Source organism: Falco biarmicus, chromosome 17 (assembly GCF_023638135.1).
Source record: "Falco biarmicus isolate bFalBia1 chromosome 17, bFalBia1.pri, whole genome shotgun sequence".
Taxonomy (NCBI): domain Eukaryota; kingdom Metazoa; phylum Chordata; class Aves; order Falconiformes; family Falconidae; genus Falco; species Falco biarmicus.
Window position 1 is genome coordinate 5,466,391 of NC_079304.1, and position 17,409 is coordinate 5,483,799.

General features: G+C 42.1%; 1 protein-coding gene and 1 long non-coding RNA gene across 2 annotated transcripts in view; one reads left to right on the forward strand and one right to left on the reverse strand.

Moving 5' to 3' along the window:
• ATP5MC1 (ATP synthase membrane subunit c locus 1) overlaps positions 1-17,409 on the forward strand; it is a 57,347-nt gene that overhangs the window by 18,209 nt on the left and 21,729 nt on the right. The gene's annotated exons all lie outside the window — the stretch shown is intronic.
• On the reverse strand, positions 11,129-15,520 carry LOC130160095 (uncharacterized). Its single transcript, XR_008825931.1, has 4 exons — positions 15,304-15,520; positions 14,904-15,026; positions 12,727-12,858; positions 11,129-11,380 (listed from the first exon to the last, which is right to left on the reverse strand). It is a non-coding gene; the product is annotated as an uncharacterized LOC130160095 (long non-coding RNA).

Here is a 17,409-nt window from a genome sequence, read left to right on the forward strand (position 1 = left end):
AAGAGCCTCCAATTATAATCGAGACTCGATATCCATTTGAGAGCTTCCCTGAAAAGTTTAAGTAACTGAAATGCATTTATCAATATATCAGTAAGTGTACTAATATTAGCATCAACCATTAAGTTACTGTTAATATTAATACAGTAATAACTATATTGATAAATACTATAATATTAATGCATACGTATAATAATAATCGTTAACAAAATATCATCCCTTTATTTAATCTTTTGATTTAATACCTGTACCCACATATGAACATCTAAAGGAGCCGTCAGGGCAGTGCAGCGTCGCAGGCTCCGAGGGCACCGCGTTACTCAAGGCACAAACACAATTTTCTCGTTTTCTCTGTTGCAGTCACACAGCTGGTAGGAAAGGTTTCTTTCCATTCCTTTCCTTAGTTTATTCCTACATCCCAAAACGCAAAAAACCCCCCAACTCAACAACCCCCCATCAAAAAACCCCACCCCAAAACTCTGACAACAAAGTCTTGAAGTAACATTATAAAACAGAAAAATAATTATAAAATCGGTTAATTTTTTTTTTCCTCCACTTAGCCCCCATGTTGCCTCAATTACCCTAATTCCTGCAGGGAGAGGAGGTTTCCCCTTCCTCCCTCTCTGTAATATTCCAGCATTACCTGTTTTTTAGCTGTTCTGGGAAAACGGATGATTTTTCCTCTCCCGTTTTGGTGCCACTTATTTTGAAGCTCCCCCCTCGGGGCCTGGCAACCCCTGCTGGGCTTTGGGGGGGACAGTCACCCTCACAAACCCTCCCCCGGGAGGGAAGGTGTGCTGGGAGGCAGGGAGGTGCCCGCTAATAACCAGCTGCTCCCCCCAGGGCTAGTAGAGGGATCGAGCTCCCATCCACGGAGGCAACGGTTTTATTTTACGTTAATCATTGGATTATTAAAAATGAGCCGAAGCTGAAGGTGCCCCCAAGGTGCCCAACAAGGTGCCAATATAGTCATTAATTTAAGGAGAGGTTTGTTTGTGAACAGCTCAGCTGGGACCACCTCCACGCCTAAATTATGTTTTATTTCGGTTTCATTTTCTTCTCTTTTTCTTCTTCCCGACAAATTTACCCTGCGGGGTCCGGGGGTCCCTGAGATCCTGGCCATGAGCAGGGTCTGGCTGGAAAAACTCGAAACTTTCCCTGTTGAATCATTTGTGTCCTCATGAAACATTAATGGAAATGGAATAATAATTTTTTCATCAACCTTTCCCAACCCCATTTATACCTTTTCACATCTTAATTTCCAGGCGATCTCTACAGCTTCTTGTCCTCCAGCAAGGGAAATCAATTTTCTTTCTTAATTATCAAACAATCAGGATGTAAAAAACCGAAACAGATTACAGTGCAACCATAAATTAAAAATTAAACACACGTGCATGGTGTCAGGAAAGTTAGATACAAACTAGACATTTTTCCTACCATTTACCTCTCTTTGCACCTAAGTTATTTTTCCTTGCTCCTGCTGACTGGCACCTTTCCCTGACCCAGAGACACTTCCTTGTGTCCATGCCAGGTGTTGGGAGCTGACTGCAGATCATGGTTTCCACTCAAAAATTCCTCATTTTCAGAGTTCTGATTTTTAAATTATTGTATATATTTTTTTTGTTTTAGCATGCACAGTATTCTTTTAAGTCTAGAGATTGAAACAGCCAGCACCACAATTTTCAGAGCAGGTTTGATACACTTGGCTTCAGACACCTGAGCTGTTCCCTGCCTCCCCGTGGCGATAACTCACAGCCTCCCTGGGGAACCTGACGAGCATTTTGGTGGTCTTAGACTATATTTTGCCTTCTTACTTTAGTCTAATCCCTGCTGCTCATCAGTGCAGTTGGGGAATAACTTGGATTTCCAAAACATAACACAGGGGGCAAAAAAGATTCATGATGGCAGGGTTATTCACTGCCTAGAAAGTCCTTCAAAAGAGATTTTCAGTCATTCCCTCTGACAACCATCCTTCCAGCGTCATCCGGAGTTGTTTCTTTACAGCAGAAGAGGCAGACCACGTGCAGACACTTGCACACTCACACAGCAGGAGATGATCTGGCCAGCCATCCTCTTCCCATTTCCAAGATAACCTAGACTTTTCAATACCTGTGCCCACACAATTTTATATTCTCCAGAAGGAGGGGCAGATCTGGGTTCTCCCTCCTTGCGCAGTGTATACACATCAGAGTACTTCCCAAGCACCTGTCTGGCAGATGGTTCACGATTAATGTTGCCTTTCCACTGTTATGTACAACTTCTCCTGCTGACTAGTCACGTACCGCAAGACATCAGGCAGCGCTGGATCATTTTATGAATGCCAGGACCAATAAATACTGCTTGCTGGTCCTTGGTGGTTGTGAGCAATGTTACCACCCGTGTGACTTAATGTGATCATATATTTCTGCACCCAGGCCCCAACTGTTAAAAGCAGGGGGTGTGACGTTGCCATCAGTGGCTTCGTATTTCCCATTCATTCCTGAACACGTGTCCAAAACGCTATCAGTTGTTGCTTAAGAAAATAAATTAAGAAGTAAATATTGTTTCCTCATGGCTGGCTTACTGTAATCATCTCTTCGCTTGAGCTCCCCCTTTTCTACTGCTTGTAGAGAAGGCATTTCCCTCAGATCTATATGGCTGGTATCCTTTTAAAAGGTAGAGGGGTTTTATCTTGGATATTCTAAAAAATCTGTATTGGCTCCCCCTGATCCCTACACTTCTTGGCTATAATGGCCCAGGGATTTCAGACACAAAGCCTCTTCTGGCTCTGCTGTGAGGAAGGAAATCTAGAATTAGTTTCAGCAGAAAGGAGTCAAAGCACTCTACAAGCTACATCCCTCCCTGTCTCTGCTAGAATATAAATCTTCAGATATATGTTGTAATGAAAGAAGCCATCCCATATGCACTGGAACTAATTAAATCCCAATCACATGTTCCCAACAGAGGCGATGTGCCTGGGGAGCAGCACAGCTCCTCCATGCAGAGAAGCGGAGACTTGCACCTTCCTGTCCAGGCTGGCAGCTGGGATTACAGGCCCCTGAAGGATGCAGAGCTGATGTTTTGGCTCCTGACCCGTGTTAAGCCTCTGTTATTCTGGGTTTGCTCCTATTGCCCTAAAGCTGGGGTGGGAATGGTGGGTAGGTCTTCTGCTGCACTCACATTTCCCTTTGGTACGTGGTTTTATATCCCGAGAGCCCTAATCCTGCAGCAGGTGATCCACATGGCTTGTGCTGGACTGCAACAGTTTATGATAGGGCTGTATTAAAATTGTATTAAGTGATGGCATTGGTAGGACGGAGGAGGACTGACCGCTGGCAACTTAGCCTTGGCAGACCAGCTGTCTGAGATGGGGTGGTCTGAACTCAACCCAAAATGGACCCAACTGCCCCCAGTGTACCATTTCTTTCAGGGAAGAAGGAAAAATGGAAGCTGAGGCTTGTTGTGCCACTAGCTGTTGAAATGAAGCTATCAGAGGACAAGTATCTACACTGGCTGAAAAGCAATATGTATGGAAACTGATGCAATTTTCACATGCAGATAAACCCTTTAATCTCATTTTGCATAATTGTATTGTTGCAAAGGGATTATGCACTATTGAAACTACCGATATTCTCTAGCCTAGATAATTTCTCAGAGCCTTTAGTTGACAGTATTGCTGTATATAATAATTATGGCTCATGATCATCTTACTTTGCCCAGCTGTTATTGATACAACTCATCAGCCAGACGTTGTTCTAAAAACATACTACTAATAAATGCCACTGAAACCTGCGTGCATACAAAATATGATGGAGTGAAAAATAATAAACCTGCTACAGTGAATGATCAGAACAAAGCAATAGTCACATATAGTGAGACCTGAAAGCCTTCAAGGCAGAGACATTTACTGGAATTGCTTCCAAAATACACAATTCAAAGTGGGCAGAACAAAAGAGGTTTGGTTTATCTCAGCAAGGAGCCAATTTATACCAGAGAAATCAAGGAGATGGTATTTGATATTTGTACACAATGGCATATCTTAGCTGTATTAGCTCTTGGCACCTCAGATCCTGAGCTCCAGTGGCACCAGAGGGGTGAGGGTGTCACTGTACTCTATAACAGATAAAGCTGCCAGCCTGTTCTTTCGAGGACCTTCCCTACAGAAATACCCTTTTCCCTAAGCTTTCCTGTAACTCCTCTTTGCTACCTCCCATTTCACCAGAGTTAAAATGAAAAAATGGCATTAGCTTCCTTCTCTGCTAATTGGACTATTAAGTGGGAAGCACTGAGAAGTCAGCACCATCCTGTGCTCCCCCCTGGGACGAGCAGCAGGGAAGTGGCAAATGTACAAGCGCAGATACTGTAAAACACTCTTCCTAGTCAAATGAAGTGAAGACAACTGAACCTGTACTTGCCCTTAGCTGAAGGGCAGTGTCAAAACTTCATTTTCTTTTTGATTAACCCCCAGATTAAGTAATTTAAAGGGAAGGAAAGTGATTCTGCTGAGTGACACTAATTTCAGTCTGATTCATTTTACAGTGTTGTAAAAACAATTATGTGCCTGGCACCCTCCAGAACATTGAACACTGTTCAATAACCATCAGATCTACTGAGATGAAACTGATACAGCTTGTTAGAGCATAAACTTATTGAAAATGTGCTTTGCAACCAGACCAAGTGGACAGTGGCTTTTTTTTTTTTTTTTTTTTTTTTTTTGTAGTATATGAGCTTGGCAGGTTTTCCTCAACTTAAATCAAAAGGCATGATTGCTATAGTCACTTTCGATCAGATTTCTAAAGAAGTCTAATTCTCATTTGGGCACTTAATTGGATTATTCTGATTATTCAGAAGTATTAAAAACATGTGGGATAATGTGTTAGGGGCTTTCAAAAGGGCTAAACTTTTGTCACAGCTTGGGACAGATTTTTAAGTATTTTGTAATTATGTAGAAGCCAGAAATGGCCAGGTTCTATTTAAGTTGTTAAATAAAAAGTACATTCCCGGTGCAGTTGCTCCCAAGGATATCCCATCCCGTCCTAACCCATGGGTCAGGGCCACACACAGCACACTGAAGAACTTTCAAAAACCCAGTTTTTCTGAAACTACTGCTTTGATTTGCTGTTTTCTGACTACATTTACAGATCTGGCCATTTTAATACCTAAACTGATATCACTGTTAAACCAAAAAAGAAAAGAATTAGTTCTGTATCCTTTTTCTTTTTCCACACTGACACAAGAAAATGAAAAACTGTACAGCTCAGAAACTTCCTTTTGTAGACATAGAACCTCTTTTATTGAGAATCTGCTATTGAAATAGATGACCTGAAAAAATAATAACTCAATGAAATTTACTTTTCCAGAATTAAAAGGCAAGAGGTGATGGATACCCTGAATATACCCGACAGTACCATGAAGGTCTGCTATCAACACTGAGAAGGTCAGAACAAGGCTGTAGAAATGAATATTATGGGATCTGACACTTTCCAAGAGTCAGTAAGAGCTAAAGCCCCTAAGGGTTATCTTTGCTGTTCGTTCCAAGCCTGTGCCATTAATAGCTGGAGCAGGGACCAAAACCAGGCCAAAGCTACCAAAAAGTTCTACTCCACATTGGAGCGAATGAGATTCGATTCTGTTCCTCACTCTGTGGGTCACAGATGAAGTTCCAGAGAGGTCCAGTGACACAGATGATCATCTCTGCCAGGTAGCAATGGGCTCGGTGCCTCAGTTTCCCTATCCACAATACCACTGCCATAATAATATTTTCCCAATCCATTAGTGGTGCTTTGTACAAGCAGTATTTCTAATACACCATGCTTCATTTCTTCACGTACATTTGGCTCCAGAAATGAAGGATGAAGGATAAAAGAAAGAGGTACTAATTGCCTTGATTGCTGCCCCTCAAAGTTTTTTTAATATGCTGTTCAATAATATACATAATATGAAACGTGCTTCTCCCTTCTTTATACTAAAATATTCTTCCAGTATTTAGAAGGTCTGAAATTTTTCTCTCCACCTGCCAGATCTCCTTTCAACTCAGAAATCCTTCTGCCTTCCACTGTGTGGGTGCTCACACGGCAGTGAATCACTGTGCTAAGAACCTAGCTACTAGAAAAAAAGCAAGGAGGCAATCCATGACCCCTTCCCAGGCTCACATTATCTTCCTCGCAGTGACCTGATTAACTGCATCTCATGTATGTGGTAGTTTCCAGTGACTTACATTGTATTGTATTTTTACATAGGAACAGTCTTGGAATGGGTAGCTTAATTTCTACCAAAAAATCCTATTAAAATATATGAAAAGATTCATATCTTATTGATGTCCTGCACAGTAATTATCTTCCTTAACGCAGACACATCTGTCTCACAAGGCTAAATAGCTTGTATCAGGAGCCGGTTCAAAGTCAGATTGATGGTACAGACTAAATTCATTCTTGGTGCAACACTGCTGAGGTCGGTGAAACACAGAGCATCAGCCCAGTCTATGTTACAAAATTGGCTACTGTTAAAAAATGAGCTAAAAAAAAAAAAAAAAGTGAGGATGATACACTGGTTACCTTTTAATTTTGTTTCATGTTGCTATTCTGCTGGGGCAGAGGTTTTCATCCCTTGCTCAGTCAGCTGTTCATTCCCCACCTTCCCTCAGTGACTGCCCACTTTCAACTAAAACAATTGTAGCTACCTCTGCAGTGGATCTGCAAAGTGCTTTTGTTAAAAATCACAACAAAACATCAGCATTTTCCTAACGTAATTCCACAGGTGAAGTTCAAAGTAGGAGTGCTGAACACCAATCTGGCACAATTAACAGCAGCAGGCTCCAGACACACGGATGATCAGGCAGAATGTTTATATTTGTTCTGCTGCTGGTAGAGGAACCATGAAGCAATAGCCTCAAATCTTTCTTTCATCAAGACAGATGTTGTGAATGCTTTGGACTGGGACAATGCCTCCTTACCTAATTTTGTCAATATGTTGTAAACAAATGTACATTTTCTGAAAATGAGGTTGAAAAAGAAATTGCCTTATCCAATGAAGCAATTTGTCAGACACAAGGTCTTTTTGCCTCTCTAATCAGATGAAAACTAGGCCAAGGAAGGGCATATCTATGAGTAGTTGAGTGCTTTCTTAACAGGGTTAAGTGCAAAATGAATGACTCTCAATGGAGCACTATAAACAACAAGGCTTGCCAAACCCCCAGACTTACAAGATCACAGTTGGTGTTCCTCTTCTTGGCCTCTTCCATCCTTTATTCTTCACAAGTCTCAGAAGTGAGACTGCTATACCACGTTAATGTATTTATTTTTATGCTCTTTACAGTCTTATGAGAGTCACAGATGTACAGGTTTGTTTTAAACATATCTTGCCCTATGAAGAGAAAATTTTCAAGATGTGGTGCAAGCACTCAGCCGTTCAGCTGAAGTTCAGTACAGAAAACTAACTTCCCTCACTAATGATATTCCACTAGGTAGATCAGACACTGCCCTGACATTCTTAGCAAAGGATTTTTCATTGAGCAAAACAAGAGCTGGCAGCAACCAGATACCATCATAGCAAGCATAGATACATCAAGTTTTGGTACAAGAGTTTCACATCAGGACACCCACAAACTCCTGACATTTCTTTTTTAAAGGCAAATTTCCCACATCTATTGATGGATGTTATGTGCTAGCAAAGCTGTGAAAATGGAAGCAGTTGCCAAAGAGTATGTTTAAAAAAAGAAGCAACAAAATGGTTCTGTCAGTTCCTGATTCACAATATTGTCTATAGAAAACAGGATCTCTCTGATTTGGGGAAATAAAATCTTTGGGAGTAGAGGTTTGCTAAAGCCCCATAAGGAAGGAAATAGAATAATTAGTAGATTAAAGGTATGTCCACACTATAGGCTGAAGCTTTAAACAAGCTAGTTCATATTCTGGAAGCAGTATAGCTAAGGCAGAGCTGCACATGCATTGCCAGTTCTCAGTGAGTAAATTAAAGATAGCTCAGATATTGCTTCACAAAGGGGTTCCCAAATTAGGTTGCTCCCCATGCTACAAATTTGCATGCAGAGGAGCGTTCCATTATTTTAGTGGTACTCACTTGTCATTTTAACCGACCTGTGTGCCATTGCTCATAAAGGCATCAATCACAGTTTGAGACCAGTTACTTCCTAGTACCACTACAAGACTGCCCAACAGATACACGCTTTGGAAGCAGATGGAAATCACACACTGAAAGAAAGCACACCCTTCCCCACCAGCTTGGGACATTCTTCCTACAGATGCCATTAAACCTGTGCATGGGTTTAATGATATAACTGAACAACTTGCAAAACAGATCCTAAAAATCCTCTACCTGGCAGCATATTTGTCCTGTATTGTTTCCAGTAACAACGTGATGGTCAAAGCGAAGGCAGCAGAAGCTAGCACCTTCCTTGTCAAGGTTTTCCCTTCCCAATATAGCTTCCATCAAGTCAATATATCATTTCTGAGGCAGTTATCATACACTGAATATTTCTGATTAATCATCTAGCACACAAAGCAAATCGATTTCCCTCTTTGCAGTGCTCAATCCTTCATTCCCAAATCACTTTAAAACTAAAATTAGGAATTTTTTGCTCTTTTTATACTTAGCCTTAACAGCTATAAATAGTATACTGAGGATATAATGCTGAGTCAGAGAAAGAAAAGTCACCCACTGAGTGATGAGTAACTCTCATCTCTCCTTCCTACAGTGTGAAGTCAAACCTAGCAAGTGATAAGGCCCACTGAAGTGCACCATTTTTCACAGAATGCAGTTCACTCCTGGCTGGGTAGGACCCACTATTTGCAGAATACTTCTGAAAGGTGATAGTTCTTGGACACATAGATGTTATCACCTAGTTTCTCCTCCTCCTCTTCCTTTGTCCTCAAATTTATTTGTAGCTTCCACGGTTTGTAACTTAGGACACACTATGCTATTCTTTGTGTCAGAGAACTAGTATGCTGCGGCTACAAGCCATTTGATATTTTCATAAGGAGATCAAGGTTTTAGAGGACTGGAATTAGCTAACAGAAAAAATACTGTGACTATAGACCTCTGAGTTTTTTTACTTGCTAATCTGACTCTCTGTTCTGTTGCAGGGTGATGAACACAGACTGCATGGTCTCTTGGGTCTGGATTGGAGTTGTAGCCATCCAGCATCTCCAAATCTTACTTGACATTTGCTAAAAATCATATCCAGCCTGAAGCAACAGAGACAATATTGTTCAGCATATCATAGCTCACAGATGGGCTGAAGAAATAGGTTTATACCACATCCTAGGTGTAATTACAGGCACCCATACTTGCCTAGAGTTGAACTGCTGTGGTATTGAGTGGCTCCAGGAAATGCTAAAGGAGAAATTGTGAGCCCAGTCTATCCCTTTGCATGGAACTTTTTGCAGAAAGCAGAGCCCAGGCCCCACTGCCTTAATTACTGGGACTGTTAAGATACAATAACTGATATGAAAGCCCTTCCTAGAAGATCCCTCACCTACATACCTCAAGCTGCATATAAACCAAATTCCTGTGTGATTTGATGGCTACCTAGAACACAGTATACATGCTGTATTAGGAAGTTAAATATATCTTACAGGTGACAGAGACTTGTGGAGCCAGGTGAGGGGATGCACTGTGCTTGATCCCAGCATCTAAGATCAGAGATAAATAACACAGGAAAACTGGAGGTTTTGCTGCTGGTTTCAACGAGGAATTGTGAACAAGTCACTTAAGCTGGAAAAAACACCCACCTTACCCAGCCTGTTCTTGGTAAAGTGATGCCAGCTCTTTTTTATATATATTGCAAAGAGGCAAGCAAATCAGTAACACCCATCAGTTTGAAATTGTAGCCTCAGGTTGAATGCAGAGTCAATACCAGTCTAGCATGTGCTGGCAGTAGAAGGAACTGGCATTAACTTGCTGTGCTCTGAGAACCGCAGTCTGCCCCTTCCATTGCCAAGTAGCTGCCACCGAGGGCAGTGGATAGGGCTGAGATACCTCTGTGTGCAGAGAACTGGAGTGAAGCTGGACGCAAAGGTGAGGCCACGGCGGCAGGCAACGCTCCCCACGAGTGCCCAGGAGCGCAGCAGCAGCTTTGCCACCGATTCGGTGTAGTCTATCCCCCTCTGCCGTCCGGCCCCGGGAAGCTTGCGGGAGATCTGCAAGGAGCCAAAACAATCCGAAACTGGGGGTAAGGAAGAGGCTGATGGTAGCAACCAGCTGGCTGACACACACCACCAGCCCCCCTACCACCCCCCAGCCCCCCAAAGCAGTCAAAACGTGATTGTACTGCAGGATCAGGGCCCTTAAGTAACTGGGGCTTGGATTTGTGATTCAAGACAACATCAAACACGTGTATTTCCAAGTGAGCACTACCCTGGAGTAATTGGGGGAGCAGATATGATGGTTATGTTTCATAATAGCCTGTGTTGTTACCTATATTTTAATAACATCTGCTATATGCAGCCACATCTGGCTGGTAGTGCAGCCCTATTCTGCATGCAGTTATTAAAAGTGGACAATATTCTAGAAAGGGCAGATTTTTTTTGATAACAAACACAAATGTGACTGAACTGGTATGTTTCTACCCTAACATTGCAATAGTTCAACCTGTGTACAGCTTCTTTATACCATTATAACTGTATGCATGCCTGGAACCTTCTGTTGCTCAAATTATTACTGAGTTAGAGCAATCCCATTTAATAGTATAGGAAAGGATTTAGGAAGCAAAATGTAAAGAAGAAATGTATACTTGTGGACCATCTTTTAAGACTTATGCCTTGCACAATCCCAGCACTGCAGCTGATTTCTTTACAAAGAAATAACACAAAAGGAACATCGCAAGAGAAATGCTTGCAATAGGGAAAAATATTATGTCTGGGTAAACATAAACAAAAATATAAAAATGCCTATCACAGCTGATGAAGATAACAAATACAGTGAAGAAGTAGAACTGTGATAGCATGATGATCTAAGATTACAAGCAAAGTCTGGAGAGTGGTAACATCTTACCAGACAAATCAGTGTACCTAGGAAAAGCAGGCAAGCATTTAATCTCAGGACAAAACTGAAACAAATCCCATTTATGCTGTCAAGCTGGAGTACAAACTCCCCACTGTGGAGTTTTCTTCCCAATTTTGGTGTTCAATTCTGTTAATCATCTGAGTTTCTTCACTTGATTTATTCAACAGCAAAACATTCAGTGCATTGGGGAAACACAAAGAGATGCTTTGAAGACTTACATCAAGCATATGGAAGATGTACAAGACAAGGTAAACACCACCCCCTCTGGGAGTAGCTTAGAAATGTTCTCTCCTTTTTACCTCTTACTACCAGTGTCTTTTTCTCTGGCAGAATTAACTCTGTTCTTGTTAATGAAATAATTTGTCAGATGCATGCATACATTATCCTGCAAATGAATGAACAAGATGCAGGGTTAGAAAGGTATTAGCCTCCTCCCTTCTTCTCTACATGATCCTGGTCACACTGCATAATGTACAAAGCATCTTAATTAAGCACAGAAGATTTAATGGCACTAAATATGATCAGCCCTATACTGATCCCATTACTCTAAAGAACCCAATAAATGAGGCTCAACAGTTTCAATTTCACTTCACTGCAATCTCATCAGCATTCCAATTCCATCACTTCTGAGAAATCAGCAGTTTCAATGGAAGATAACCCTCTTTCCCAGTCAGGTCCCATTCTACAACCACTTATTAGTAGAGCTAATTCTGTGTTGGAATGATCCAGAACTGCATACCAGAACCTTTTCCAGCCATCAGATAAGCCACGACTACTTTTCATAAAGAAGTAAGCCAAACTATCTTAGCATTTAGGACCTTTTCTCCTCCCAAGATTTCCTTTAACTATCCTCCCCGCCTCTCCCCACCCCAATGCTTCATGAAAAATAGTAACAGAATAATACAGAAAGTTAATTACACGTGTATTTATAGAAGTACTAACTGTGCCAAAACTTGTCTGCAGCACTGATTTGGATAATATAACACATGCTGTATTCTACTGTAGAATTTGCTCAAATATTTCACGCATAATTTTATTTATGGCATTCAGATACTACAAAGATTAATTGCCAGTATTTATGAAGTGCTTAGAGATTCTCAAGAGAAAGATGCTACGGACAGTCGAACCATTACGATTTCTCCATATCTCTGGTTGCTATGTATTGAACTGTCATTAACTTCTGCTAATAGGCTTGTTTACTTACCAAGCTATTATGCAAAAGGTCAGAGGATGCTGAAGTAGCAAAATGTGTAAGGCCCTCATTATAGACAAATATCCTCAGAGGGTCATGGGATGTCAGCAGCACATAAATCCTCAGATCAAACTTTAATCTACCAAGAATAAAAGGCTGGGAAGGAGAACATGAAGCCAATTTGCTTCTAAACTTCCTTGGAACACCAGAGCAACACTGTAACTCATTAATCGCTATAGCAAAGGCAACAAGGCTAGCTGATGTCCCCACTGAAGTACTTTCTAAGCCAGAAATACACTCTAGCCTGGTGCTGAGGTGGGAAGGATACTGTAAATGTCTCTTACTGGGGTGTAGTAACACCTACCAAACTAGAGCTTGTGTCTGCACTACAGCAAGTGTTCACGGGTTCTCCACTTAAATTTAAAGCCATAGCTGGTCATCGTACAGCTCAGCGAGTTTGAAGTTGACTTAAAGCATGAATGTTTGAAGGAATGAAACACGAACAACAGAAAAGGAGCCTGTTGGTCAGTCCACCCTACCTCCTGCTTAAGAGGATCCAATTTCCTACTTTCTTTTTCTCTGAGCCAGAGGCTCTGTGTGTCCTCCTTTCCATTCCATCTCTTATTTTTTCCAGACGTTCATAGACTTTCATTCTTTCCTTGGAACATTCCCTAAAAAATAACAATGAGGTCAATGCAAAGTCAAACAAATTTAGCCCATAAAATAAAGTGTGACCAAAGGTCAACAATAAACCAAAGTAAATGAAGGTTTTGCTCCTCAGATTATTAGAAGTCCAAACAACTAGAAGCTTAATGAAGTTTTTATATTAGAACTTAATTAAGGACATGACTTAAAAGTGTCAATCAAAAACACTGTGGTGAGAAACTTGTTTGGAACAGGACAATAGGGCTTAATGGGACTCCTGAAAAATAAGTATCTTTTTAGTGCTCATTCATGGATGAAGGATAAAGTTTTCCTTGTTCAGTTTATCTATCCTGAATGCCCTGAATTCTTGTCAAGGTGATTCTGCCGCAAAATATTAGAAGTCATTTCTGAACAAGAGTTTACAGAATAACATATAAAGTAGACATTTTTCTTTTGACAGTGATGAATTCTTTTGACAGTGATGAATCTGAAGGAAATGACCAGTGGACGCTATTTATGGCTGACTGACCACATCAAGGCAAGGCTAAACTGGATATTAAAACACCAGCTCAGTGACAAAGCAGCACGGAATGGAGGGATTACCCTTGAGATGTAAAGCTGGCAGATCATATCCTGTCTGGGTTTTATGTCGTCCTCAGATTTGTCTGCCCTGACAGGCAAGAGTCCAGTTTACAGATACAAGTCTTGCGATTACTTGATCCGCTGTTGGGCTACAAATTGTCATGACTATGAGGAGGGAAACAGAACAGAGGGACACTATGAAATAATGAAATGATTGCATTAAAGCTGCTTTCTAATGTCAGTTTTCTAGGCTTGAGTTTTTAAACAATTGCAAGAATTTTGCAGAAGCGTAACTTTAACTGTAACAGCAAATAGGATTGTAAGAATTTTGTAAGATTAAAGAACAAGGACTACTTTCCTTCAGCCCTCTGCACTTAAAGTTTTAAGTGACAGTTACTTAATTTTCCTGATTTCTTTTCTAAGACTAATTTCTAACTAGCCTAGCATATTAATCTTCACATAGCATTCGGGAGAGGCTTCTAATATGCTGGAAGTTAGCTCCTTCTGACATACAAATAATAGAATTTAAATCCAATGCCCAAAAAATAATTGTGCCAAGAAGAAAGTTAAGCTTTACTCTGCAGGAAGACACTAAGAAAGAAGTTGAATTATTTTGGGAAGAGCTTTACCACCCTGCTTATGTTCCTAGCCAGCAAAAATTTCCTACATACCTTACTCCTTCCAGGGAAGTGGCTAATTTTCTGGGGAAAGAAGTCCAGGGGAAAAGAAAAAACCAGAAACAAATATTTTGATCTTCACCTTTCTGACTGCAAAAGAACAATAAAGGGATCATCACATGCGTATAGCCTAACCAACTCACTCTCACAAGCAGTTGATTATTTTTCATTTCCTCTAATCGATCTGCTGAGACATCTGTGCAGCATGCTGTTCGCTCATTATCTCTTGCTCCCCAAAAGCCATACCCGCTAGCAGCTCCACACACAGCATCGCAGAGCAGAAGCAGTTTCAAGAGAATGAAGATTTGTAATTTCAAACTCTCTGCTTGCACTCAGAGGGACATGTGGAATCTCTGTTCAATTAGATCTCGGCAATCAATCAAGGTGGATTGCTTTTGCTGGCTGTGGATGTATTATTTACAAACTGTCCACTTTAGATAATAATCTGGGCAATTAGTCATAAATGACTACCAAGCAAACAGACAAATTCTTACTGTTTCAGAAGCTTCATACTAGCTAGCAATAACTGCTAGAACAAACAGTTCCATTGACGTTTCTGATGAGTGGTGAAAAACAAAGATTCCTGGAATACAACTCTGAATAATGCTTTATTTGGATTGGGAACGGAGCCATTTACAGTGTTTCTTCATGTTCTTCTCTGAAGGCACAAATCCAGAAAATACTGGCAAGAGCTCACAGACTTACTAAGTTTTGACTTCTTGCCTAACTTCAGTCATTATGAGAGAAATATGCATAATGATCACAAGCTAGTACTTCAGAAAGATTAAACATTAGGGATAGCACATACACACAAAGAGCAAGTGTTACAACAACAGGGGACACTCCGGGGCCAATAAAGAAACACTCGAAGGACTGGTAGCACATGCCTGAAGTCAACAGCGTCAGTGGGGGAATTCCAAGGACAGGCTGCCAAACTGCAAAACAAGGCGCACAGACACTAAAGCTGTTGATTTCTAACAATTCAAGTGATATGTTAAAATAATGCTGACCCTCGTGCAACTGTAAATTTACTAGTCCTTTAGGAATCGACTCCACCACAGTTATTTTGGCTTTCCCAGCCAAGACGGAACAGAAACGCTTTCCCCGTGCTTCATCCTTGTGCCAGGAGCAGACTCTACCACTCAACAGACCCATCTATGGCTACAGAGCAATTTTTGAAGCATTTTTTTCCTCAGGGTTTCACCCTCACACCTGTCACGCAGCCCCTGGCGTTATTTCAATGCCAGCAGGAGAATCCCGGGGCAGGAACCTCACAGAGACCGCCACCCCGGTAACGGCCCTCAGCAGGCCCGGAGGCACGGCTGGGCCTGCAGCACAGGGAGCTAGGACCCCGCAGCCCACACACCGGCAGGGCCAAGCCGGGAGGGCCGGTACCCCCGCGGGGCGGGCTGGCAGGCTGCGCGACCCACCCCCGCCAGCCGCTGAGGCAAAACAACAGGGCGAGGCCCGCAGCAGCCGGGCGGCTAAGGGGAGCGCGCTCCTACCCTTCCCCGCCTCCTGATTGGGCAAAACAACCTGCCTGACACCCCTCTCGCCCCGCCCCCTTAATAACATTTGCTGCTCCATTGGGCTAAGAGGCCAGGAGGGCCTCTGGTTGGATAAAAGCAGCAAGGGGCGGGGGAGGTGTTGCTAGGGCAACAAGAGGACGCGCTAGCGTCACGGGCGTGCGCCGGTGTTGCGCGTGCGCATCCAGCTGCCTCCTTTCCCGCCCCCAAACCAACGGCCACTAACGGCCCCGCCCCGGCAAGGGAGGCGTGGCTTCATTTGAACGGCCACAGCCAATCACAGATGGGAGGAGCGGGCTGATTTGAATATTCAGGAGGCTGCGCAGGGGCGTCTTGGGGGTGGTTGTGGGGTGTTGTCAGAGGAGCTGAGCTGGCCGGCCAGCAAGCGAGGAGGCATGGGTGGCGGGGCTTGTCCCCGCTCCTCAGGGCCGGGCGGGATCCTGTGGTACAAAAACGGTCCCTACCTCAGAGCTCTGCTCTCCGTCTGCGGAAAGCTTCGTGTGGAGAGCTGGAGGCGGAGGGCTCTGCGTTTGGGCTGCTGTAGGGTGTAATTCTGGGGGGCCAGAAGGAGGGAGGTGAGTGGGTGTGAGGCCTGCAACTTCAGGTGACTTGATGTATTGAAGTTCTTCACAGGGCCAAATGTTGATCCCTAAACAGCAATGGCTATGGATGATCTTCCCATCAAGAATTTATTTGTGAGGCAACGAGTTCCAGACTTGCTTTGAAACATTCAAAAGTTTGCAGATTAGTCTGTACCAGATCTGGCCATGCTTCCCTAACTCTGGGCTAATAGTGCACAGATACTACAGCAACCTTGTCTTAAATCTTTAAACCAGCGCAAAAATAATGCGATTAAAATCATAATGAAACAAAATTATCAGCTTTGGGAAACTGAAATTAGACTCTGAGGTCGGCTGGTGCTGCTGACACAATGGGTAGCACCATTTACAATCAGAATTTGCAACAGTTGTATGAATTCAGTTCGTGCTGCCATGGAAACAGACTGACACGGCTAAAAATGGAGCAGGTTGTTCTGAGCTAATTGTTCGACACACACAAAAAAGCTTGGATTCCCTTTTCTTTTTGAGATACTGATTCCATTAAACTAACCTGCTCCGTTTCCATGGCAGCCAGCAGCAGATTTACTAGAATTCATTTTAAATTTTACAATCCTGATATGTGTCATAAGGTTAAGAGTTTTCCAACACTTTCTATAGAATTAAAGATCCAGTGAGCTCAGATTTATTTGAGCAATCTGTAGCATACTCAATAAGATGCATTCAAGTGATATATAGGTATATATTGCTTCTACATTACAGCAGTGTATTTTTCTCTTCTGCTGCTTGTAAGTACAAGGATTGGAGCCTTTACTGGAACTAAAGAAATTTTCATTTAGGATCCCGTAATGATGCATGTAGTCTGTCTTCTGTCTCTTGTTTGGCCACATGTTTTAGGATGAAGTGCAAGAATCTAATGTGTAGAGGTTGTCTTAGAAAAGTTCACTGAAAAATATGATTTAATAGCTCCTTCAAAGCTAATATATCTTCCAAAACATGTGTTAGGGTTGTAACTGTGAGTATTCTTATAAGATCTCTTCCTTTAAGAGCAGAGGGGCATTCTAGTAGGTAGCTTGCAAGGAAATTTGAGTGTTCCCATTTTGCCTGATTTGTTAAAAAACCCACCAGCATAAGGCAACCATAACACCTCAAGGCAAACTTTCTAAGTGTAGTTCCGAAAGGACAGAATACAAGTCATTAAAATTATCTTATGCTAACAGAGAAGGAACTTCCTG